The sequence below is a fragment of the Schistocerca cancellata genome, unplaced genomic scaffold (assembly GCF_023864275.1).
Source record: "Schistocerca cancellata isolate TAMUIC-IGC-003103 unplaced genomic scaffold, iqSchCanc2.1 HiC_scaffold_611, whole genome shotgun sequence".
Taxonomy (NCBI): Eukaryota; Metazoa; Arthropoda; class Insecta; order Orthoptera; family Acrididae; genus Schistocerca; species Schistocerca cancellata.
The window spans coordinates 19725-40028 of NW_026046622.1; the positions used below are offsets into that span (position 1 = coordinate 19725).

A 20304-nucleotide genomic window follows, 5' to 3' on the forward strand; every position below is an offset into this window, starting at 1 on the left:
GATTACGTCACGTCTGCGTATGCATGGATAATAAATGTCGTGTGCTACACGGATATCGCTTCATTTTACTGTCAAATGCTCTTGCTCCCATAGTGTACCGGTATTCAGTAACTCAGAACGCTCGTAGCTCCATTCTGGCCGGCAAAGTTTATAATCCATTTCTTCAGGACTACTTCAAGTGCGCTTCATACTGGCTTTCCTGAGCTCACTGCACTCGCCTTGTCACAGCTCTGTTGAAGTGTGAACGTAACTAATAGTGAGAAACTCTTAACTACGCTCAGTCTTGTATCCCACCCTTTGGTTGTTGTCGTCGCTAATCAGATGAAGGTAGACTGCTCCACGATTGAGGTTCGTCTCCACTCACGGTGCACATGTTCTGCAAACACAACCTTTGTTTTCCGTTGCATGCAAGATTACTGTCGGCTCTTCTACAGCATCGACCCATGTAATTTACTGGTGTCAGATTCTTGCCATATCAAACGGTCCCTTCATCACCGTAGTGCTACACAAAGCGTGCTGCGGCAGGCATCTATTCTTCATTGCAGAGCTGCAAACGTGGGTGAGCTCCACCTACTCTTCAGCACGGTCAAAACGGTAGGGCTCGTCCGGGATTTGAACCCGGGACCTCCTGCACCCAAAGCAGGAATCATACCCCTAGACCAACGAGCCACCTGCCAGTAGCAATGAAGCTAATCCCAAGCAGTCCAGCTCCGAGGAACACTAACTTCCATGTAAATCAGAAACAAAAGCGCTTTCTGAAGGCAGCGCTCACCACTGATGGGAAGAATATGAAAGGCAATGAATATAGAGTGAATAATTTCATCGCGCTCTGCAGATGAACAGACGGTGGTGTTTCACTTTCGTCATGTGCTTTCTCAGTGTCAAGGGAAGGCATGTGCACTAAACAAAAGAACATCGGGAATCCGAAACACCAACTCATAACGAAAAGATTGCGGAATATACTGCAAGCAAAACTTCCAGAAGACCAATCCTGAAGGCGTCGGTGCCTTAACAATTATTCCGTGCAGCAATGATCATCTAGGAAGAGCCAACTGTACGTGTCGCTCCACCACACAACTTTTTTTGATATTGTTTTACCTAAATTTCCATTACCTCTTCGTTACAAGAATACTGATGGTTTTCACCTGATCTGCTTCGTCCAGCAGCGATAGTAGTAAGTAAATCGACGACAGTTTCATTAAAAGTAGGTCAGACACAGAAATCGGAGTTACGTGTAGCTCATGTTATTACGCTTTCAAATGCAGTTCTCCGGCTGGGAGTAGTGGCGTACTCCTGTAATCCAAGCGTCTGGGAGGCCGTTGTTGTGGAAGAGATCTGGGAACAACTACAGATTCGGCCGTTTCATCAGCTCAGGAACGACCGCGACGCCTTCATCGAGCTCTGCAGATTGACCAGATAGCAGTGCGGAATTTTCGGCTAGTGGTGGCTCGGGGTTAAGAGAAGTCGAGAGCAGTGAGCAAAACTACATCGGGAAACCGAAACAGACGACTCATAACGAAAAGATTGCGGAATGTACTGCAAAAGCAAAACTTCGAGAAGACGAACTCTGAAGCCGTCGGTGCCTTAACAATCATTCCGTGCAGCAACGATAATCTGGCGAGAGCGAGGCGTGGGTGTCGCTCGACCACACAACACATTTTATATAATGTTCTACTTATTCTAAACTTGCGTTTCCAGATCATCAGTAAAATACTGTGTGATTTACACCTGGTTTCCTTCTTCCAAAAGCGATATTAAGAAGTACATCGACTGCAGCGTCATTGACGGTCGTGGGTCCGGGCGCCGGCGTGCCAGCGGTGGCCTGACGGAGCTGCTGGTGCCTTCATGTAGAGCTACCGCTGAGTCCGGGCTCCTCGCCGCTAACGAAGTGATTGCTTTTGGTGACATCATTTGCAATAGCGACTGCGCGAATTGACGGTACCTCGTATGGAAAGAATGAGAAGCTGATGCTGCTGAGGACTCGGCCGCGAGCATTTCCGACGACTTCTTGGGCTCTCATTCGTGATGGCATTCAGACAGGCAAGGGTGCTGTCGATTGTTGCATACGAATGCGAAATACCTGCATTGTGCGTTTCCGCAAAGTGATTTTTACGCCAAAGTTGCGATCGTCCTACAAGTTGTGTCAGATGTGGAGCACAGAGCGTAGCAGTTTCCGTGGTGTAGCGGTTATCACGTCTGCCTAACACGCAGAAGGTCCCCGGTTCGATTCCGGGCGGAAACACTTTTTCGTCGCACTCAACAAGACCCTTGCTACAATCTCTACTGTGACCATTTAAATCAATTTCAAACGGCCCACCACCAGGGCTCAGATGATACATGAAACTCTTTCAGAACCGGCTACTTGGTTTTTGTGCTTACCTGGAGGGCTGGAAATGCGCGGAACAGCCGCCGGCATGACGGTAGTTGCCACACGTTTGCACAAAACGCAAGGGCTCGTCCGGGGTTTGAACCCGGGACCTCCTGCACCCGAAGCAGGAATCATACCCCTAGACCAACGAGCCTGTTCGTAGCGTCTAAGCGCTGCACATGACTGACGCCTCCGTTCTTGGTATCACCATGCAGAGCTGCCGCTCACCCAGCGTTTTCCCTGGCTGTTGCGGTTTGATTGTTTTCATCGATGTCTTTTACAATAGCAAACTTCTAGAATCGGAGGGAGCTCGTAGGCGATGCCTTTGCTTACGCAGGAAAAATCTGTTGCCACTACGGGTTTCTAGGTAGAACAGCCGCAGAGCCGTCGTTTCCGTGGTGTAGCGGTTATCACGTCTGCTTTACACGCAGAAGGTCCCCGGTTCGATCCCGGGCGGAAACACGACTTTTTTTAAACCCCTTTTCGGATTCCATTTCCGAGATTACGTCACGTCTGCGTATGCATGGATAATAAATGTCGTGTGCTACACGGATATCGCTTCATTTTACTGTCAAATGCTCTTGCTCCCATAGTGTACCGGTATTCAGTAACTCAGAACGCTCGTAGCTCCATTCTGGCCGGCAAAGTTTATAATCCATTTCTTCAGGACTACTTCAAGTGCGCTTCATACTGGCTTTCCTGAGCTCACTGCACTCGCCTTGTCACAGCTCTGTTGAAGTGTGAACGTAACTAATAGTGAGAAACTCTTAACTACGCTCAGTCTTGTATCCCACCCTTTGGTTGTTGTCGTCGCTAATCAGATGAAGGTAGACTGCTCCACGATTGAGGTTCGTCTCCACTCACGGTGCACATGTTCTGCAAACACAACCTTTGTTTTCCGTTGCATGCAAGATTACTGTCGGCTCTTCTACAGCATCGACCCATGTAATTTACTGGTGTCAGATTCTTGCCATATCAAACGGTCCCTTCATCACCGTAGTGCTACACAAAGCGTGCTGCGGCAGGCATCTATTCTTCATTGCAGAGCTGCAAACGTGGGTGAGCTCCACCTACTCTTCAGCACGGTCAAAACGGTAGGGCTCGTCCGGGATTTGAACCCGGGACCTCCTGCACCCAAAGCAGGAATCATACCCCTAGACCAACGAGCCACCTGCCAGTAGCAATGAAGCTAATCCCAAGCAGTCCAGCTCCGAGGAACACTAACTTCCATGTAAATCAGAAACAAAAGCGCTTTCTGAAGGCAGCGCTCACCACTGATGGGAAGAATATGAAAGGCAATGAATATAGAGTGAATAATTTCATCGCGCTCTGCAGATGAACAGACGGTGGTGTTTCACTTTCGTCATGTGCTTTCTCAGTGTCAAGGGAAGGCATGTGCACTAAACAAAAGAACATCGGGAATCCGAAACACCAACTCATAACGAAAAGATTGCGGAATATACTGCAAGCAAAACTTCCAGAAGACCAATCCTGAAGGCGTCGGTGCCTTAACAATTATTCCGTGCAGCAATGATCATCTAGGAAGAGCCAACTGTACGTGTCGCTCCACCACACAACTTTTTTTGATATTGTTTTACCTAAATTTCCATTACCTCTTCGTTACAAGAATACTGATGGTTTTCACCTGATCTGCTTCGTCCAGCAGCGATAGTAGTAAGTAAATCGACGACAGTTTCATTAAAAGTAGGTCAGACACAGAAATCGGAGTTACGTGTAGCTCATGTTATTACGCTTTCAAATGCAGTTCTCCGGCTGGGAGTAGTGGCGTACTCCTGTAATCCAAGCGTCTGGGAGGCCGTTGTTGTGGAAGAGATCTGGGAACAACTACAGATTCGGCCGTTTCATCAGCTCAGGAACGACCGCGACGCCTTCATCGAGCTCTGCAGATTGACCAGATAGCAGTGCGGAATTTTTGGCTAGTGGTGGCTCGGGGTTAAGAGAAGTCGAGAGCAGTGAGCAAAACTACATCGGGAAACCGAAACAGACGACTCATAACGAAAAGATTGCGGAATGTACTGCAAAAGCAAAACTTCGAGAAGACGAACTCTGAAGCCGTCGGTGCCTTAACAATCATTCCGTGCAGCAACGATAATCTGGCGAGAGCGAGGCGTGGGTGTCGCTCGACCACACAACACATTTTATATAATGTTCTACTTATTCTAAACTTGCGTTTCCAGATCATCAGTAAAATACTGTGTGATTTACACCTGGTTTCCTTCTTCCAAAAGCGATATTAAGAAGTACATCGACTGCAGCGTCATTGACGGTCGTGGGTCCGGGCGCCGGCGTGCCAGCGGTGGCCTGACGGAGCTGCTGGTGCCTTCATGTAGAGCTACCGCTGAGTCCGGGCTCCTCGCCGCTAACGAAGTGATTGCTTTTGGTGACATCATTTGCAATAGCGACTGCGCGAATTGACGGTACCTCGTATGGAAAGAATGAGAAGCTGATGCTGCTGAGGACTCGGCCGCGAGCATTTCCGACGACTTCTTGGGCTCTCATTCGTGATGGCATTCAGACAGGCAAGGGTGCTGTCGATTGTTGCATACGAATGCGAAATACCTGCATTGTGCGTTTCCGCAAAGTGATTTTTACGCCAAAGTTGCGATCGTCCTACAAGTTGTGTCAGATGTGGAGCACAGAGCGTAGCAGTTTCCGTGGTGTAGCGGTTATCACGTCTGCCTAACACGCAGAAGGTCCCCGGTTCGATTCCGGGCGGAAACACTTTTTCGTCGCACTCAACAAGACCCTTGCTACAATCTCTACTGTGACCATTTAAATCAATTTCAAACGGCCCACCACCAGGGCTCAGATGATACATGAAACTCTTTCAGAACCGGCTACTTGGTTTTTGTGCTTACCTGGAGGGCTGGAAATGCGCGGAACAGCCGCCGGCATGACGGTAGTTGCCACACGTTTGCACAAAACGCAAGGGCTCGTCCGGGGTTTGAACCCGGGACCTCCTGCACCCGAAGCAGGAATCATACCCCTAGACCAACGAGCCTGTTCGTAGCGTCTAAGCGCTGCACATGACTGACGCCTCCGTTCTTGGTATCACCATGCAGAGCTGCCGCTCACCCAGCGTTTTCCCTGGCTGTTGCGGTTTGATTGTTTTCATCGATGTCTTTTACAATAGCAAACTTCTAGAATCGGAGGGAGCTCGTAGGCGATGCCTTTGCTTACGCAGGAAAAATCTGTTGCCACTACGGGTTTCTAGGTAGAACAGCCGCAGAGCCGTCGTTTCCGTGGTGTAGCGGTTATCACGTCTGCTTTACACGCAGAAGGTCCCCGGTTCGATCCCGGGCGGAAACACGACTTTTTTTAAACCCCTTTTCGGATTCCATTTCCGAGATTACGTCACGTCTGCGTATGCATGGATAATAAATGTCGTGTGCTACACGGATATCGCTTCATATTACTGTCAAATGCTCTTGCTCCCATAGTGTACCGGTATTCAGTAACTCAGAACGCTCGTAGCTCCATTCTGGCCGGCAAAGTTTATAATCCATTTCTTCAGGACTACTTCAAGTGCGCTTCATACTGGCTTTCCTGAGCTCACTGCACTCGCCTTGTCACAGCTCTGTTGAAGTGTGAACGTAACTAATAGTGAGAAACTCTTAACTACGCTCAGTCTTGTATCCCACCCTTTGGTTGTTGTCGTCGCTAATCAGATGAAGGTAGACTGCTCCACGATTGAGGTTCGTCTCCACTCACGGTGCACATGTTCTGCAAACACAACCTTTGTTTTCCGTTGCATGCAAGATTACTGTCGGCTCTTCTACAGCATCGACCCATGTAATTTACTGGTGTCAGATTCTTGCCATATCAAACGGTCCCTTCATCACCGTAGTGCTACACAAAGCGTGCTGCGGCAGGCATCTATTCTTCATTGCAGAGCTGCAAACGTGGGTGAGCTCCACCTACTCTTCAGCACGGTCAAAACGGTAGGGCTCGTCCGGGATTTGAACCCGGGACCTCCTGCACCCAAAGCAGGAATCATACCCCTAGACCAACGAGCCACCTGCCAGTAGCAATGAAGCTAATCCCAAGCAGTCCAGCTCCGAGGAACACTAACTTCCATGTAAATCAGAAACAAAAGCGCTTTCTGAAGGCAGCGCTCACCACTGATGGGAAGAATATGAAAGGCAATGAATATAGAGTGAATAATTTCATCGCGCTCTGCAGATGAACAGACGGTGGTGTTTCACTTTCGTCATGTGCTTTCTCAGTGTCAAGGGAAGGCATGTGCACTAAACAAAAGAACATCGGGAATCCGAAACACCAACTCATAACGAAAAGATTGCGGAATATACTGCAAGCAAAACTTCCAGAAGACCACTCCTGAAGGCGTCGGTGCCTTAACAATTATTCCGTGCAGCAATGATCATCTAGGAAGAGCCAACTGTACGTGTCGCTCCACCACACAACTTTTTTTGATATTGTTTTACCTAAATTTCCATTACCTCTTCGTTACAAGAATACTGATGGTTTTCACCTGATCTGCTTCGTCCAGCAGCGATAGTAGTAAGTAAATCGACGACAGTTTCATTAAAAGTAGGTCAGACACAGAAATCGGAGTTACGTGTAGCTCATGTTATTACGCTTTCAAATGCAGTTCTCCGGCTGGGAGTAGTGGCGTACTCCTGTAATCCAAGCGTCTGGGAGGCCGTTGTTGTGGAAGAGATCTGGGAACAACTACAGATTCGGCCGTTTCATCAGCTCAGGAACGACCGCGACGCCTTCATCGAGCTCTGCAGATTGACCAGATAGCAGTGCGGAATTTTCGGCTAGTGGTGGCTCGGGGTTAAGAGAAGTCGAGAGCAGTGAGCAAAACTACATCGGGAAACCGAAACAGACGACTCATAACGAAAAGATTGCGGAATGTACTGCAAAAGCAAAACTTCGAGAAGACGAACTCTGAAGCCGTCGGTGCCTTAACAATCATTCCGTGCAGCAACGATAATCTGGCGAGAGCGAGGCGTGGGTGTCGCTCGACCACACAACACATTTTATATAATGTTCTACTTATTCTAAACTTGCGTTTCCAGATCATCAGTAAAATACTGTGTGATTTACACCTGGTTTCCTTCTTCCAAAAGCGATATTAAGAAGTACATCGACTGCAGCGTCATTGACGGTCGTGGGTCCGGGCGCCGGCGCGCCAGCGGTGGCCTGACGGAGCTGCTGGTGCCTTCATGTAGAGCTACCGCTGAGTCCGGGCTCCTCGCCGCTAACGAAGTGATTGCTTTTGGTGACATCATTTGCAATAGCGACTGCGCGAATTGACGGTACCTCGTATGGAAAGAATGAGAAGCTGATGCTGCTGAGGACTCGGCCGCGAGCATTTCCGACGACTTCTTGGGCTCTCATTCGTGATGGCATTCAGACAGGCAAGGGTGCTGTCGATTGTTGCATACGAATGCGAAATACCTGCATTGTGCGTTTCCGCAAAGTGATTTTTACGCCAAAGTTGCGATCGTCCTACAAGTTGTGTCAGATGTGGAGCACAGAGCGTAGCAGTTTCCGTGGTGTAGCGGTTATCACGTCTGCCTAACACGCAGAAGGTCCCCGGTTCGATTCCGGGCGGAAACACTTTTTCGTCGCACTCAACAAGACCCTTGCTACAATCTCTACTGTGACCATTTAAATCAATTTCAAACGGCCCACCACCAGGGCTCAGATGATACATGAAACTCTTTCAGAACCGGCTACTTGGTTTTTGTGCTTACCTGGAGGGCTGGAAATGCGCGGAACAGCCGCCGGCATGACGGTAGTTGCCACACGTTTGCACAAAACGCAAGGGCTCGTCCGGGGTTTGAACCCGGGACCTCCTGCACCCGAAGCAGGAATCATACCCCTAGACCAACGAGCCTGTTCGTAGCGTCTAAGCGCTGCACATGACTGACGCCTCCGTTCTTGGTATCACCATGCAGAGCTGCCGCTCACCCAGCGTTTTCCCTGGCTGTTGCGGTTTGATTGTTTTCATCGATGTCTTTTACAATAGCAAACTTCTAGAATCGGAGGGAGCTCGTAGGCGATGCCTTTGCTTACGCAGGAAAAATCTGTTGCCACTACGGGTTTCTAGGTAGAACAGCCGCAGAGCCGTCGTTTCCGTGGTGTAGCGGTTATCACGTCTGCTTTACACGCAGAAGGTCCCCGGTTCGATCCCGGGCGGAAACACGACTTTTTTTAAACCCCTTTTCGGATTCCATTTCCGAGATTACGTCACGTCTGCGTATGCATGGATAATAAATGTCGTGTGCTACACGGATATCGCTTCATTTTACTGTCAAATGCTCTTGCTCCCATAGTGTACCGGTATTCAGTAACTCAGAACGCTCGTAGCTCCATTCTGGCCGGCAAAGTTTATAATCCATTTCTTCAGGACTACTTCAAGTGCGCTTCATACTGGCTTTCCTGAGCTCACTGCACTCGCCTTGTCACAGCTCTGTTGAAGTGTGAACGTAACTAATAGTGAGAAACTCTTAACTACGCTCAGTCTTGTATCCCACCCTTTGGTTGTTGTCGTCGCTAATCAGATGAAGGTAGACTGCTCCACGATTGAGGTTCGTCTCCACTCACGGTGCACATGTTCTGCAAACACAACCTTTGTTTTCCGTTGCATGCAAGATTACTGTCGGCTCTTCTACAGCATCGACCCATGTAATTTACTGGTGTCAGATTCTTGCCATATCAAACGGTCCCTTCATCACCGTAGTGCTACACAAAGCGTGCTGCGGCAGGCATCTATTCTTCATTGCAGAGCTGCAAACGTGGGTGAGCTCCACCTACTCTTCAGCACGGTCAAAACGGTAGGGCTCGTCCGGGATTTGAACCCGGGACCTCCTGCACCCAAAGCAGGAATCATACCCCTAGACCAACGAGCCACCTGCCAGTAGCAATGAAGCTAATCCCAAGCAGTCCAGCTCCGAGGAACACTAACTTCCATGTAAATCAGAAACAAAAGCGCTTTCTGAAGGCAGCGCTCACCACTGATGGGAAGAATATGAAAGGCAATGAATATAGAGTGAATAATTTCATCGCGCTCTGCAGATGAACAGACGGTGGTGTTTCACTTTCGTCATGTGCTTTCTCAGTGTCAAGGGAAGGCATGTGCACTAAACAAAAGAACATCGGGAATCCGAAACACCAACTCATAACGAAAAGATTGCGGAATATACTGCAAGCAAAACTTCCAGAAGACCAATCCTGAAGGCGTCGGTGCCTTAACAATTATTCCGTGCAGCAATGATCATCTAGGAAGAGCCAACTGTACGTGTCGCTCCACCACACAACTTTTTTTGATATTGTTTTACCTAAATTTCCATTACCTCTTCGTTACAAGAATACTGATGGTTTTCACCTGATCTGCTTCGTCCAGCAGCGATAGTAGTAAGTAAATCGACGACAGTTTCATTAAAAGTAGGTCAGACACAGAAATCGGAGTTACGTGTAGCTCATGTTATTACGCTTTCAAATGCAGTTCTCCGGCTGGGAGTAGTGGCGTACTCCTGTAATCCAAGCGTCTGGGAGGCCGTTGTTGTGGAAGAGATCTGGGAACAACTACAGATTCGGCCGTTTCATCAGCTCAGGAACGACCGCGACGCCTTCATCGAGCTCTGCAGATTGACCAGATAGCAGTGCGGAATTTTCGGCTAGTGGTGGCTCGGGGTTAAGAGAAGTCGAGAGCAGTGAGCAAAACTACATCGGGAAACCGAAACAGACGACTCATAACGAAAAGATTGCGGAATGTACTGCAAAAGCAAAACTTCGAGAAGACGAACTCTGAAGCCGTCGGTGCCTTAACAATCATTCCGTGCAGCAACGATAATCTGGCGAGAGCGAGGCGTGGGTGTCGCTCGACCACACAACACATTTTATATAATGTTCTACTTATTCTAAACTTGCGTTTCCAGATCATCAGTAAAATACTGTGTGATTTACACCTGGTTTCCTTCTTCCAAAAGCGATATTAAGAAGTACATCGACTGCAGCGTCATTGACGGTCGTGGGTCCGGGCGCCGGCGCGCCAGCGGTGGCCTGACGGAGCTGCTGGTGCCTTCATGTAGAGCTACCGCTGAGTCCGGGCTCCTCGCCGCTAACGAAGTGATTGCTTTTGGTGACATCATTTGCAATAGCGACTGCGCGAATTGACGGTACCTCGTATGGAAAGAATGAGAAGCTGATGCTGCTGAGGACTCGGCCGCGAGCATTTCCGACGACTTCTTGGGCTCTCATTCGTGATGGCATTCAGACAGGCAAGGGTGCTGTCGATTGTTGCATACGAATGCGAAATACCTGCATTGTGCGTTTCCGCAAAGTGATTTTTACGCCAAAGTTGCGATCGTCCTACAAGTTGTGTCAGATGTGGAGCACAGAGCGTAGCAGTTTCCGTGGTGTAGCGGTTATCACGTCTGCCTAACACGCAGAAGGTCCCCGGTTCGATTCCGGGCGGAAACACTTTTTCGTCGCACTCAACAAGACCCTTGCTACAATCTCTACTGTGACCATTTAAATCAATTTCAAACGGCCCACCACCAGGGCTCAGATGATACATGAAACTCTTTCAGAACCGGCTACTTGGTTTTTGTGCTTACCTGGAGGGCTGGAAATGCGCGGAACAGCCGCCGGCATGACGGTAGTTGCCACACGTTTGCACAAAACGCAAGGGCTCGTCCGGGATTTGAACCCGGGACCTCCTGCACCCGAAGCAGGAATCATACCCCTAGACCAACGAGCCTGTTCGTAGCGTCTAAGCGCTGCACATGACTGACGCCTCCGTTCTTGGTATCACCATGCAGAGCTGCCGCTCACCCAGCGTTTTCCCTGGCTGTTGCGGTTTGATTGTTTTCATCGATGTCTTTTACAATAGCAAACTTCTAGAATCGGAGGGAGCTCGTAGGCGATGCCTTTGCTTACGCAGGAAAAATCTGTTGCCACTACGGGTTTCTAGGTAGAACAGCCGCAGAGCCGTCGTTTCCGTGGTGTAGCGGTTATCACGTCTGCTTTACACGCAGAAGGTCCCCGGTTCGATCCCGGGCGGAAACACGACTTTTTTTAAACCCCTTTTCGGATTCCATTTCCGAGATTACGTCACGTCTGCGTATGCATGGATAATAAATGTCGTGTGCTACACGGATATCGCTTCATTTTACTGTCAAATGCTCTTGCTCCCATAGTGTACCGGTATTCAGTAACTCAGAACGCTCGTAGCTCCATTCTGGCCGGCAAAGTTTATAATCCATTTCTTCAGGACTACTTCAAGTGCGCTTCATACTGGCTTTCCTGAGCTCACTGCACTCGCCTTGTCACAGCTCTGTTGAAGTGTGAACGTAACTAATAGTGAGAAACTCTTAACTACGCTCAGTCTTGTATCCCACCCTTTGGTTGTTGTCGTCGCTAATCAGATGAAGGTAGACTGCTCCACGATTGAGGTTCGTCTCCACTCACGGTGCACATGTTCTGCAAACACAACCTTTGTTTTCCGTTGCATGCAAGATTACTGTCGGCTCTTCTACAGCATCGACCCATGTAATTTACTGGTGTCAGATTCTTGCCATATCAAACGGTCCCTTCATCACCGTAGTGCTACACAAAGCGTGCTGCGGCAGGCATCTATTCTTCATTGCAGAGCTGCAAACGTGGGTGAGCTCCACCTACTCTTCAGCACGGTCAAAACGGTAGGGCTCGTCCGGGATTTGAACCCGGGACCTCCTGCACCCAAAGCAGGAATCATACCCCTAGACCAACGAGCCACCTGCCAGTAGCAATGAAGCTAATCCCAAGCAGTCCAGCTCCGAGGAACACTAACTTCCATGTAAATCAGAAACAAAAGCGCTTTCTGAAGGCAGCGCTCACCACTGATGGGAAGAATATGAAAGGCAATGAATATAGAGTGAATAATTTCATCGCGCTCTGCAGATGAACAGACGGTGGTGTTTCACTTTCGTCATGTGCTTTCTCAGTGTCAAGGGAAGGCATGTGCACTAAACAAAAGAACATCGGGAATCCGAAACACCAACTCATAACGAAAAGATTGCGGAATATACTGCAAGCAAAACTTCCAGAAGACCACTCCTGAAGGCGTCGGTGCCTTAACAATTATTCCGTGCAGCAATGATCATCTAGGAAGAGCCAACTGTACGTGTCGCTCCACCACACAACTTTTTTTGATATTGTTTTACCTAAATTTCCATTACCTCTTCGTTACAAGAATACTGATGGTTTTCACCTGATCTGCTTCGTCCAGCAGCGATAGTAGTAAGTAAATCGACGACAGTTTCATTAAAAGTAGGTCAGACACAGAAATCGGAGTTACGTGTAGCTCATGTTATTACGCTTTCAAATGCAGTTCTCCGGCTGGGAGTAGTGGCGTACTCCTGTAATCCAAGCGTCTGGGAGGCCGTTGTTGTGGAAGAGATCTGGGAACAACTACAGATTCGGCCGTTTCATCAGCTCAGGAACGACCGCGACGCCTTCATCGAGCTCTGCAGATTGACCAGATAGCAGTGCGGAATTTTTGGTTAGTGGTGGCTCGGGGTTAAGAGAAGTCGAGAGCAGTGAGCAAAACTACATCGGGAAACCGAAACAGACGACTCATAACGAAAAGATTGCGGAATGTACTGCAAAAGCAAAACTTCGAGAAGACGAACTCTGAAGCCGTCGGTGCCTTAACAATCATTCCGTGCAGCAACGATAATCTGGCGAGAGCGAGGCGTGGGTGTCGCTCGACCACACAACACATTTTATATAATGTTCTACTTATTCTAAACTTGCGTTTCCAGATCATCAGTAAAATACTGTGTGATTTACACCTGGTTTCCTTCTTCCAAAAGCGATATTAAGAAGTACATCGACTGCAGCGTCATTGACGGTCGTGGGTCCGGGCGCCGGCGCGCCAGCGGTGGCCTGACGGAGCTGCTGGTGCCTTCATGTAGAGCTACCGCTGAGTCCGGGCTCCTCGCCGCTAACGAAGTGATTGCTTTTGGTGACATCATTTGCAATAGCGACTGCGCGAATTGACGGTACCTCGTATGGAAAGAATGAGAAGCTGATGCTGCTGAGGACTCGGCCGCGAGCATTTCCGACGACTTCTTGGGCTCTCATTCGTGATGGCATTCAGACAGGCAAGGGTGCTGTCGATTGTTGCATACGAATGCGAAATACCTGCATTGTGCGTTTCCGCAAAGTGATTTTTACGCCAAAGTTGCGATCGTCCTACAAGTTGTGTCAGATGTGGAGCACAGAGCGTAGCAGTTTCCGTGGTGTAGCGGTTATCACGTCTGCCTAACACGCAGAAGGTCCCCGGTTCGATTCCGGGCTCCTCGCCGCTAACGAAGTGATTGCTTTTGGTGACATCATTTGCAATAGCGACTGCGCGAATTGACGGTACCTCGTATGGAAAGAATGAGAAGCTGATGCTGCTGAGGACTCGGCCGCGAGCATTTCCGACGACTTCTTGGGCTCTCATTCGTGATGGCATTCAGACAGGCAAGGGTGCTGTCGATTGTTGCATACGAATGCGAAATACCTGCATTGTGCGTTTCCGCAAAGTGATTTTTACGCCAAAGTTGCGATTGTCCTACAAGTTGTGTCAGATGTGGAGCACAGAGCGTAGCAGTTTCCGTGGTGTAGCGGTTATCACGTCTGCCTAACACGCAGAAGGTCCCCGGTTCGATTCCGGGCGGAAACACTTTTTCGTCGCACTCAACAAGACCCTTGCTACAATCTCTACTGTGACCATTTAAATCAATTTCAAACGGCCCACCACCAGGGCTCAGATGATACATGAAACTCTTTCAGAACCGGCTACTTGGTTTTTGTGCTTACCTGGAGGGCTGGAAATGCGCGGAACAGCCGCCGGCATGACGGTAGTTGCCACACGTTTGCACAAAACGCAAGGGCTCGTCCGGGATTTGAACCCGGGACCTCCTGCACCCGAAGCAGGAATCATACCCCTAGACCAACGAGCCTGTTCGTAGCGTCTAAGCGCTGCACATGACTGACGCCTCCGTTCTTGGTATCACCATGCAGAGCTGCCGCTCACCCAGCGTTTTCCCTGGCTGTTGCGGTTTGATTGTTTTCATCGATGTCTTTTACAATAGCAAACTTCTAGAATCGGAGGGAGCTCGTAGGCGATGCCTTTGCTTACGCAGGAAAAATCTGTTGCCACTACGGGTTTCTAGGTAGAACAGCCGCAGAGCCGTCGTTTCCGTGGTGTAGCGGTTATCACGTCTGCTTTACACGCAGAAGGTCCCCGGTTCGATCCCGGGCGGAAACACGACTTTTTTTAAACCCCTTTTCGGATTCCATTTCCGAGATTACGTCACGTCTGCGTATGCATGGATAATAAATGTCGTGTGCTACACGGATATCGCTTCATTTTACTGTCAAATGCTCTTGCTCCCATAGTGTACCGGTATTCAGTAACTCAGAACGCTCGTAGCTCCATTCTGGCCGGCAAAGTTTATAATCCATTTCTTCAGGACTACTTCAAGTGCGCTTCATACTGGCTTTCCTGAGCTCACTGCACTCGCCTTGTCACAGCTCTGTTGAAGTGTGAACGTAACTAATAGTGAGAAACTCTTAACTACGCTCAGTCTTGTATCCCACCCTTTGGTTGTTGTCGTCGCTAATCAGATGAAGGTAGACTGCTCCACGATTGAGGTTCGTCTCCACTCACGGTGCACATGTTCTGCAAACACAACCTTTGTTTTCCGTTGCATGCAAGATTACTGTCGGCTCTTCTACAGCATCGACCCATGTAATTTACTGGTGTCAGATTCTTGCCATATCAAACGGTCCCTTCATCACCGTAGTGCTACACAAAGCGTGCTGCGGCAGGCATCTATTCTTCATTGCAGAGCTGCAAACGTGGGTGAGCTCCACCTACTCTTCAGCACGGTCAAAACGGTAGGGCTCGTCCGGGATTTGAACCCGGGACCTCCTGCACCCAAAGCAGGAATCATACCCCTAGACCAACGAGCCACCTGCCAGTAGCAATGAAGCTAATCCCAAGCAGTCCAGCTCCGAGGAACACTAACTTCCATGTAAATCAGAAACAAAAGCGCTTTCTGAAGGCAGCGCTCACCACTGATGGGAAGAATATGAAAGGCAATGAATATAGAGTGAATAATTTCATCGCGCTCTGCAGATGAACAGACGGTGGTGTTTCACTTTCGTCATGTGCTTTCTCAGTGTCAAGGGAAGGCATGTGCACTAAACAAAAGAACATCGGGAATCCGAAACACCAACTCATAACGAAAAGATTGCGGAATATACTGCAAGCAAAACTTCCAGAAGACCACTCCTGAAGGCGTCGGTGCCTTAACAATTATTCCGTGCAGCAATGATCATCTAGGAAGAGCCAACTGTACGTGTCGCTCCACCACACAACTTTTTTTGATATTGTTTTACCTAAATTTCCATTACCTCTTCGTTACAAGAATACTGATGGTTTTCACCTGATCTGCTTCGTCCAGCAGCGATAGTAGTAAGTAAATCGACGACAGTTTCATTAAAAGTAGGTCAGACACAGAAATCGGAGTTACGTGTAGCTCATGTTATTACGCTTTCAAATGCAGTTCTCCGGCTGGGAGTAGTGGCGTACTCCTGTAATCCAAGCGTCTGGGAGGCCGTTGTTGTGGAAGAGATCTGGGAACAACTACAGATTCGGCCGTTTCATCAGCTCAGGAACGACCGCGACGCCTTCATCGAGCTCTGCAGATTGACCAGATAGCAGTGCGGAATTTTTGGTTAGTGGTGGCTCGGGGTTAAGAGAAGTCGAGAGCAGTGAGCAAAACTACATCGGGAAACCGAAACAGACGACTCATAACGAAAAGATTGCGGAATGTACTGCAAAAGCAAAACTTCGAGAAGACGAACTCTGAAGCCGTCGGTGCCTTAACAATCATTCCGTGCAGCAACGATAATCTGGCGAGAGCGAGGCGTGGGTGTCGCTCGACCACACAACACATTTTATATAATGTTCTACTTATTCTAAACTTGCGTTTCCAGATCATCAGTAAAATACTGTGTGATTTACACCTGGTTTCCTTCTTCCAAAAGCGATATTAAGAAGTACATCGACTGCAGCGTCATTGACGGTCGTGGGTCCGGGCGCCGGCGCGCCAGCGGTGGCCTGACGGAGCTGCTGGTGCCTTCATGTAGAGCTACCGCTGAGTCCGGGCTCCTCGCCGCTAACGAAGTGATTGCTTTTGGTGACATCATTTGCAATAGCGACTGCGCGAATTGACGGTACCTCGTATGGAAAGAATGAGAAGCTGATGCTGCTGAGGACTCGGCCGCGAGCATTTCCGACGACTTCTTGGGCTCTCATTCGTGATGGCATTCAGACAGGCAAGGGTGCTGTCGATTGTTGCATACGAATGCGAAATACCTGCATTGTGCGTTTCCGCAAAGTGATTTTTACGCCAAAGTTGCGATCGTCCTACAAGTTGTGTCAGATGTGGGGCACAGAGCGTAGCAGTTTCCGTGGTGTAGCGGTTATCACGTCTGCCTAACACGCAGAAGGTCCCCGGTTCGATTCCGGGCTCCTCGCCGCTAACGAAGTGATTGCTTTTGGTGACATCATTTGCAATAGCGACTGCGCGAATTGACGGTACCTCGTATGGAAAGAATGAGAAGCTGATGCTGCTGAGGACTCGGCCGCGAGCATTTCCGACGACTTCTTGGGCTCTCATTCGTGATGGCATTCAGACAGGCAAGGGTGCTGTCGATTGTTGCATACGAATGCGAAATACCTGCATTGTGCGTTTCCGCAAAGTGATTTTTACGCCAAAGTTGCGATTGTCCTACAAGTTGTGTCAGATGTGGAGCACAGAGCGTAGCAGTTTCCGTGGTGTAGCGGTTATCACGTCTGCCTAACACGCAGAAGGTCCCCGGTTCGATTCCGGGCGGAAACACTTTTTCGTCGCACTCAACAAGACCCTTGCTACAATCTCTACTGTGACCATTTAAATCAATTTCAAACGGCCCACCACCAGGGCTCAGATGATACATGAAACTCTTTCAGAACCGGCTACTTGGTTTTTGTGCTTACCTGGAGGGCTGGAAATGCGCGGAACAGCCGCCGGCATGACGGTAGTTGCCACACGTTTGCACAAAACGCAAGGGCTCGTCCGGGATTTGAACCCGGGACCTCCTGCACCCGAAGCAGGAATCATACCCCTAGACCAACGAGCCTGTTCGTAGCGTCTAAGCGCTGCACATGACTGACGCCTCCGTTCTTGGTATCACCATGCAGAGCTGCCGCTCACCCAGCGTTTTCCCTGGCTGTTGCGGTTTGATTGTTTTCATCGATGTCTTTTACAATAGCAAACTTCTAGAATCGGAGGGAGCTCGTAGGCGATGCCTTTGCTTACGCAGGAAAAATCTGTTGCCACTACGGGTTTCTAGGTAGAACAGCCGCAGAGCCGTCGTTTCCGTGGTGTAGCGGTTATCACGTCTGCTTTACACGCAGAAGGTCCCCGGTTCGATCCCGGGCGGAAACACGACTTTTTTTAAACCCCTTTTCGGATTCCATTTCCGAGATTACGTCACGTCTGCGTATGCATGGATAATAAATGTCGTGTGCTACACGGATATCGCTTCATTTTACTGTCAAATGCTCTTGCTCCCATAGTGTACCGGTATTCAGTAACTCAGAACGCTCGTAGCTCCATTCTGGCCGGCAAAGTTTATAATCCATTTCTTCAGGACTACTTCAAGTGCGCTTCATACTGGCTTTCCTGAGCTCACTGCACTCGCCTTGTCACAGCTCTGTTGAAGTGTGAACGTAACTAATAGTGAGAAACTCTTAACTACGCTCAGTCTTGTATCCCACCCTTTGGTTGTTGTCGTCGCTAATCAGATGAAGGTAGACTGCTCCACGATTGAGGTTCGTCTCCACTCACGGTGCACATGTTCTGCAAACACAACCTTTGTTTTCCGTTGCATGCAAGATTACTGTCGGCTCTTCTACAGCATCGACCCATGTAATTTACTGGTGTCAGATTCTTGCCATATCAAACGGTCCCTTCATCACCGTAGTGCTACACAAAGCGTGCTGCGGCAGGCATCTATTCTTCATTGCAGAGCTGCAAACGTGGGTGAGCTCCACCTACTCTTCAGCACGGTCAAAACGGTAGGGCTCGTCCGGGATTTGAACCCGGGACCTCCTGCACCCAAAGCAGGAATCATACCCCTAGACCAACGAGCCACCTGCCAGTAGCAATGAAGCTAATCCCAAGCAGTCCAGCTCCGAGGAACACTAACTTCCATGTAAATCAGAAACAAAAGCGCTTTCTGAAGGCAGCGCTCACCACTGATGGGAAGAATATGAAAGGCAATGAATATAGAGTGAATAATTTCATCGCGCTCTGCAGATGAACAGACGGTGGTGTTTCACTTTCGTCATGTGCTTTCTCAGTGTCAAGGGAAGGCATGTGCACTAAACAAAAGAACATCGGGAATCCGAAACACCAACTCATAACGAAAAGATTGCGGAATATACTGCAAGCAAAACTTCCAGAAGACCACTCCTGAAGGCGTCGGTGCCTTAACAATTATTCCGTGCAGCAATGATCATCTAGGAAGAGCCAACTGTACGTGTCGCTCCACCACACAACTTTTTTTGATATTGTTTTACCTAAATTTCCATTACCTCTTCGTTACAAGAATACTGATGGTTTTCACCTGATCTGCTTCGTCCAGCAGCGATAGTAGTAAGTAAATCGACGACAGTTTCATTAAAAGTAGGTCAGACACAGAAATCGGAGTTACGTGTAGCTCATGTTATTACGCTTTCAAATGCAGTTCTCCGGCTGGGAGTAGTGGCGTACTCCTGTAATCCAAGCGTCTGGGAGGCCGTTGTTGTGGAAGAGATCTGGGAACAACTACAGATTCGGCCGTTTCATCAGCTCAGGAACGACCGCGACGCCTTCATCGAGCTCTGCAGATTGACCAGATAGCAGTGCGGAATTTTTGGCTAGTGGTGGCTCGGGGTTAAGAGAAGTCGAGAGCAGTGAGCAAAACTACATCGGGAAACCGAAACAGACGACTCATAACGAAAAGATTGCGGAATGTACTGCAAAAGCAAAACTTCGAGAAGACGAACTCTGAAGCCGTCGGTGCCTTAACAATCATTCCGTGCAGCAACGATAATCTGGCGAGAGCGAGGCGTGGGTGTCGCTCGACCACACAACACATTTTATATAATGTTCTACTTATTCTAAACTTGCGTTTCCAGATCATCAGTAAAATACTGTGTGATTTACACCTGGTTTCCTTCTTCCAAAAGCGATATTAAGAAGTACATCGACTGCAGCGTCATTGACGGTCGTGGGTCCGGGCGCCGGCGCGCCAGCGGTGGCCTGACGGAGCTGCTGGTGCCTTCATGTAGAGCTACCGCTGAGTCCGGGCTCCTCGCCGCTAACGAAGTGATTGCTTTTGGTGACATCATTTGCAATAGCGACTGCGCGAATTGACGGTACCTCGTATGGAAAGAATGAGAAGCTGATGCTGCTGAGGACTCGGCCGCGAGCATTTCCGACGACTTCTTGGGCTCTCATTCGTGATGGCATTCAGACAGGCAAGGGTGCTGTCGATTGTTGCATACGAATGCGAAATACCTGCATTGTGCGTTTCCGGAAAGTGATTTTTACGCCAAAGTTGCGATCGTCCTACAAGTTGTGTCAGATGTGGGGCACAGAGCGTAGCAGTTTCCGTGGTGTAGCGGTTATCACGTCTGCCTAACACGCAGAAGGTCCCCGGTTCGATTCCGGGCTCCTCGCCGCTAACGAAGTGATTGCTTTTGGTGACATCATTTGCAATAGCGACTGCGCGAATTGACGGTACCTCGTATGGAAAGAATGAGAAGCTGATGCTGCTGAGGACTCGGCCGCGAGCATTTCCGACGA

At 49.1% G+C, this 20304-nt stretch overlaps 25 non-coding genes across 25 annotated transcripts; 12 read left to right on the plus strand and 13 right to left on the minus strand.

Moving 5' to 3' along the window:
* Positions 1-597: 597 nt before the first annotated feature.
* On the minus strand, positions 598-669 carry Trnap-ugg (transfer RNA proline (anticodon UGG)). The gene has a single exon. It is a non-coding gene; the product is annotated as a tRNA-Pro (tRNA).
* A 1500-nt stretch (positions 670-2169) lies between these two features.
* On the plus strand, positions 2170-2242 carry Trnav-aac (transfer RNA valine (anticodon AAC)). Its single transcript has one exon. It is a non-coding gene; the product is annotated as a tRNA-Val (tRNA).
* Positions 2243-2450: 208 nt separating this feature from the next.
* On the minus strand, positions 2451-2522 carry Trnap-cgg (transfer RNA proline (anticodon CGG)). The gene has a single exon. It is a non-coding gene; the product is annotated as a tRNA-Pro (tRNA).
* A 235-nt stretch (positions 2523-2757) lies between these two features.
* Positions 2758-2830, plus strand: Trnav-uac (transfer RNA valine (anticodon UAC)). Its single transcript has one exon. It is a non-coding gene; the product is annotated as a tRNA-Val (tRNA).
* A 635-nt stretch (positions 2831-3465) lies between these two features.
* On the minus strand, positions 3466-3537 carry Trnap-ugg (transfer RNA proline (anticodon UGG)). The gene has a single exon. It is a non-coding gene; the product is annotated as a tRNA-Pro (tRNA).
* Positions 3538-5037: 1500 nt separating this feature from the next.
* Trnav-aac (transfer RNA valine (anticodon AAC)) lies at positions 5038-5110 on the plus strand. The gene has a single exon. It is a non-coding gene; the product is annotated as a tRNA-Val (tRNA).
* A 208-nt stretch (positions 5111-5318) lies between these two features.
* Positions 5319-5390, minus strand: Trnap-cgg (transfer RNA proline (anticodon CGG)). The gene has a single exon. It is a non-coding gene; the product is annotated as a tRNA-Pro (tRNA).
* Positions 5391-5625: 235 nt separating this feature from the next.
* Positions 5626-5698, plus strand: Trnav-uac (transfer RNA valine (anticodon UAC)). Its single transcript has one exon. It is a non-coding gene; the product is annotated as a tRNA-Val (tRNA).
* Positions 5699-6333: 635 nt separating this feature from the next.
* Positions 6334-6405, minus strand: Trnap-ugg (transfer RNA proline (anticodon UGG)). Its single transcript has one exon. It is a non-coding gene; the product is annotated as a tRNA-Pro (tRNA).
* A 1500-nt stretch (positions 6406-7905) lies between these two features.
* Positions 7906-7978, plus strand: Trnav-aac (transfer RNA valine (anticodon AAC)). The gene has a single exon. It is a non-coding gene; the product is annotated as a tRNA-Val (tRNA).
* Positions 7979-8186: 208 nt separating this feature from the next.
* On the minus strand, positions 8187-8258 carry Trnap-cgg (transfer RNA proline (anticodon CGG)). The gene has a single exon. It is a non-coding gene; the product is annotated as a tRNA-Pro (tRNA).
* Positions 8259-8493: 235 nt separating this feature from the next.
* Trnav-uac (transfer RNA valine (anticodon UAC)) lies at positions 8494-8566 on the plus strand. The gene has a single exon. It is a non-coding gene; the product is annotated as a tRNA-Val (tRNA).
* Positions 8567-9201: 635 nt separating this feature from the next.
* On the minus strand, positions 9202-9273 carry Trnap-ugg (transfer RNA proline (anticodon UGG)). The gene has a single exon. It is a non-coding gene; the product is annotated as a tRNA-Pro (tRNA).
* A 1500-nt stretch (positions 9274-10773) lies between these two features.
* Positions 10774-10846, plus strand: Trnav-aac (transfer RNA valine (anticodon AAC)). Its single transcript has one exon. It is a non-coding gene; the product is annotated as a tRNA-Val (tRNA).
* Positions 10847-11054: 208 nt separating this feature from the next.
* Trnap-cgg (transfer RNA proline (anticodon CGG)) lies at positions 11055-11126 on the minus strand. The gene has a single exon. It is a non-coding gene; the product is annotated as a tRNA-Pro (tRNA).
* Positions 11127-11361: 235 nt separating this feature from the next.
* Trnav-uac (transfer RNA valine (anticodon UAC)) lies at positions 11362-11434 on the plus strand. The gene has a single exon. It is a non-coding gene; the product is annotated as a tRNA-Val (tRNA).
* Positions 11435-12069: 635 nt separating this feature from the next.
* Positions 12070-12141, minus strand: Trnap-ugg (transfer RNA proline (anticodon UGG)). The gene has a single exon. It is a non-coding gene; the product is annotated as a tRNA-Pro (tRNA).
* A 1864-nt stretch (positions 12142-14005) lies between these two features.
* Positions 14006-14078, plus strand: Trnav-aac (transfer RNA valine (anticodon AAC)). The gene has a single exon. It is a non-coding gene; the product is annotated as a tRNA-Val (tRNA).
* A 208-nt stretch (positions 14079-14286) lies between these two features.
* Trnap-cgg (transfer RNA proline (anticodon CGG)) lies at positions 14287-14358 on the minus strand. Its single transcript has one exon. It is a non-coding gene; the product is annotated as a tRNA-Pro (tRNA).
* A 235-nt stretch (positions 14359-14593) lies between these two features.
* Positions 14594-14666, plus strand: Trnav-uac (transfer RNA valine (anticodon UAC)). Its single transcript has one exon. It is a non-coding gene; the product is annotated as a tRNA-Val (tRNA).
* Positions 14667-15301: 635 nt separating this feature from the next.
* Positions 15302-15373, minus strand: Trnap-ugg (transfer RNA proline (anticodon UGG)). The gene has a single exon. It is a non-coding gene; the product is annotated as a tRNA-Pro (tRNA).
* A 1864-nt stretch (positions 15374-17237) lies between these two features.
* Positions 17238-17310, plus strand: Trnav-aac (transfer RNA valine (anticodon AAC)). Its single transcript has one exon. It is a non-coding gene; the product is annotated as a tRNA-Val (tRNA).
* A 208-nt stretch (positions 17311-17518) lies between these two features.
* Trnap-cgg (transfer RNA proline (anticodon CGG)) lies at positions 17519-17590 on the minus strand. Its single transcript has one exon. It is a non-coding gene; the product is annotated as a tRNA-Pro (tRNA).
* Positions 17591-17825: 235 nt separating this feature from the next.
* Positions 17826-17898, plus strand: Trnav-uac (transfer RNA valine (anticodon UAC)). Its single transcript has one exon. It is a non-coding gene; the product is annotated as a tRNA-Val (tRNA).
* Positions 17899-18533: 635 nt separating this feature from the next.
* Trnap-ugg (transfer RNA proline (anticodon UGG)) lies at positions 18534-18605 on the minus strand. Its single transcript has one exon. It is a non-coding gene; the product is annotated as a tRNA-Pro (tRNA).
* Between the last annotated feature and the right edge of the window lie 1699 nt (positions 18606-20304).